This window comes from Capsicum annuum, chromosome 4 (assembly GCF_002878395.1).
Source record: "Capsicum annuum cultivar UCD-10X-F1 chromosome 4, UCD10Xv1.1, whole genome shotgun sequence".
NCBI lineage: Eukaryota > Viridiplantae > Streptophyta > Magnoliopsida > Solanales > Solanaceae > Capsicum > Capsicum annuum.
The window spans coordinates 155,963,634-155,966,859 of record NC_061114.1 but is presented as its reverse complement, the minus strand read 5'-3'; the positions used below and the strand labels follow the sequence as shown (position 1 = coordinate 155,966,859).

The window sequence follows — 3,226 nt, the reverse complement described above, 5'->3', positions numbered from 1 at the left end:
GGAGGTCTAATAGTGGATTAACCTTCACTGTAACTAGTAGGTGGTGCAAAATTCATCATATTGATCTTTGTCTTAGGTGCTATCCATTTTTAAGACAACCTCGCTTTGATACCACTTGTTAAGAATTCGTGTCCTACTGATTATCTTATTTTCACCTAACTATTGCCGATTGATGCAACGGGTTGCCGACGTGTTCCACAGAAGAAGTAAAATAAAAAGTAAAGAACACAGTGGATTTTTACATGGAAAAAACCTGGCTCAAAAGGTGTAAAAAACGACGACCTGCACCTCCACTGGATTTAACCCCAAATTCAGTAAATAACTCTGAGCCTCAACAATGATTGATTACAAAACTCTTGTAACCAACAAATAGGAGTTATAAACTCTAATCCCTATAACTCAACAACTAGAAATTATAAAATCTAATTCCTAACCACACACACACCTCCCAAGGTATGCGTTTCCAAAGTCTCTGAGTTTCCCCAACTCGAAGACTAGCTCCTAGTTCAGTTTATAATACACTAAAACTAATATTTTATCAATAGTTCAAACACAATGAACAACTCTAAAAATCAACGCTAAAACTCATAGCTGGATTCTGTACTGAGGATCAGGTTCGTCAACGTGTTTCTTCAGTGATTGAGTAGCACTTCGTAAAGTCAATCTGTCGATTATGCTTTTCTTCTTTTTAAGTGCGTAAATTATTCTGACTGCTGCATCTTCTATTTAAGCACAACTCTCCAAAGAGTCTTTCTTTATTTCAAACTCCTCCTCTAATCAAAACTCTCATTGCATAGAGTTTTATTTCAAGTGGGACTCCTTCTTCAATTCTAACTCTTGTCTCCTTGGTGTTGTAGTCAAATTCCAATTCTTTAAATCAGCATATATTAATTTATCAAAATCTTTCTCCTCCCACACATAAGACTCTTCAAGATATACTCAGAAGTGAAACTCTTTTTTTATGTAGGAATCTTTTTTCAACTCAACTTACTTTCCCTTATCATCAAGTGTTTGAATTAAATTCAACTTGTTCTATTCCCCATGTGATCAGTAAGTTGAAGTTTCCAGTTGCATTGAATTAAATCATATCAACTTATTTCATTCATATTGTCATTCATCAAAACTTCAAGATTCCAGCAATAAGTCCCGAAATGAACCTACTTGCGCGGTGAGAGTCTTTTATAAAGGCTCCAATTTGGTCCAGGAGAGTTCATGCAAGTAAAGAGAGTAATGAAATTAATAAGACAATTCAACTTAAGAAAATATTGAATAAACTAGAATAAAACCAAGTAAAGTAGCGAAACAGATCTTTTTTCCAAAGACTAGATGTGCAAATGTGAATAAGAGATAACTTTTGAACCAACTCAAAATAGCATAATCATAACACATGTATTTTAGACGCGACGCATGATTCCATATTTGTTTAAAATGGTGACTCATGTACAGCTTATGCTAACAAAATCAACGTGAAAAATGAGTATGTTAGCCTCGATTGAGAAAAATTTAAAAGAAAGGAAAAAAAGAAAGAATTGGCAATCTTGATAGTTAATGGAATCCCGACTAAAGTATGTGTACTCAAAAAACTAAATATATTACGTATTAGCCAAATAAAAAGAGAATTAAAGGTAGCTTATATGGTTTGCTTTTGAACAATATGAACTTAAATAAGACAGAAAGAATGTGGTTTCTTAAAACACATAGGTAAACACTAGTGTAGAAGTTATTCATTGACACCAAAACAATGGCTCACGTGTTGTAAAATAAATTACTTTTCTATAAATTATTAGGAGGAACAATATTTTTTAAAAAAAATTCTTTTCTTGTTCTAAGGAAACATGAGAAAAAAAGATTTAATCGTACTTCGAATATTATATAAACCTTCAAATAGATCACTTGATATGTATGATAACTACATCATAAAAAGAATCTGAAAAGGGTAACAAAGTTTGAACATCATATATCTAGTTAGGAAACACAAAATAGCTAAGCTGTTGTAACATTCAAGCAAATAGAGCAGCCTTAAAAAATGATTGAAGAATGTTACCTTTTATGGAGCAGTGAAGCTGAGTCGTCGATCAAGGATCTACACCCAACTTCAACGCACCCAAGCTTGAATATGCTAAGATTCTAAAACTTGGCTGGTACCAGGAGCAAACAAGAAGAAATTTTCTTTTTTTTCTCAAAGACAAGGAGAAATAAGAGTAAATAAGCAGTAGCTTTTGGATGAATTCCTTAGCGAGTAGAAAACATGGTCAGAGTACAAGAGTGGCGAAAAACAAAAACTTGTATTTTAATAGCCAAGTAAGAAACAAGGTATATTTCAGAAAGTTTGAGGGAGGAGCGGCTGAAAAACCTCCCCCAAAATGAGTTTAAATGTTAGTATTTATAGAAAAACAACTAGGGATTCAAAAACTCTTATTTTGTGTGAGATTTCACCTTTTATTTTTGAATTCATGCTCAAAAACTCATTCAAATTTGAACATTTGGGATAGAGCTTGAGGGATTCACGTGATTGAAAGGACCATAACATGAAAATAGGGTACCTAATCTCTGGTCATGGTGAAAGACCACTAAAAATTTACTTGAAAAGAGTGAAAAGACATTGAGGGACAGAGAAAAGAGGAGAAGAAGCGATACTTTAGTCAGTGAAAGGCAAAGTCTTAGTCTGATATAGGGTTTGAGGGAGCTTAGGTCATTTCTGATGAATAAATTGAGGGTATAATACGCAATTCATGGTAAATAGGATTTTAGGGCCATGAGTTAGATGTTGACCAACCAATAGGAGAGAGACATATGGTGGAGGTAGAGGCAAGAGTGTGCAAGATGTAAGAAAAAGTGTGAAAGGCATGTGTTTGGTGTATGCCAAGACCATTTGGCACCTTACGTGGCAACATGGCATCCATGTGGCGTTGAGGTGGAAAATAAGAGAAAAAAAGGGCTTTGTAGGTCAGGCTTAATTTTAGGTCGGAGTTGCATGAATATTATAAAATGAGTTAATTTTAAGTTTCTTCTTTCTTTATATTGTTTGGGGCTTCTAAATCAATATCAAAGAAAAAGACACATATAATAAAACATATTCGAATAAATAAAAATCATTTGATGTTGAAATATAATTATTAATATTGAAATAAAATTATATGATAAAATTCAAAATTATACAATAGCATTTATAAAGTATAACTAAAGAAAATATTCGTTCGATTCCATTTTTATTTTTTTGCGAAAG

At 33.0% G+C, this 3,226-nt stretch overlaps 1 long non-coding RNA gene across 1 annotated transcript; it reads right to left on the bottom strand.

Moving 5' to 3' along the window:
* Window positions 1-294: 294 nt before the first annotated feature.
* LOC107867906 lies at window positions 295-2,845 on the bottom strand. Its single transcript, XR_001673428.2, has 2 exons — window positions 2,045-2,845; window positions 295-1,188 (listed from the first exon to the last, which is right to left on the bottom strand). It is a non-coding gene; the product is annotated as an uncharacterized LOC107867906 (long non-coding RNA).
* Window positions 2,846-3,226: the final 381 nt, after the last annotated feature.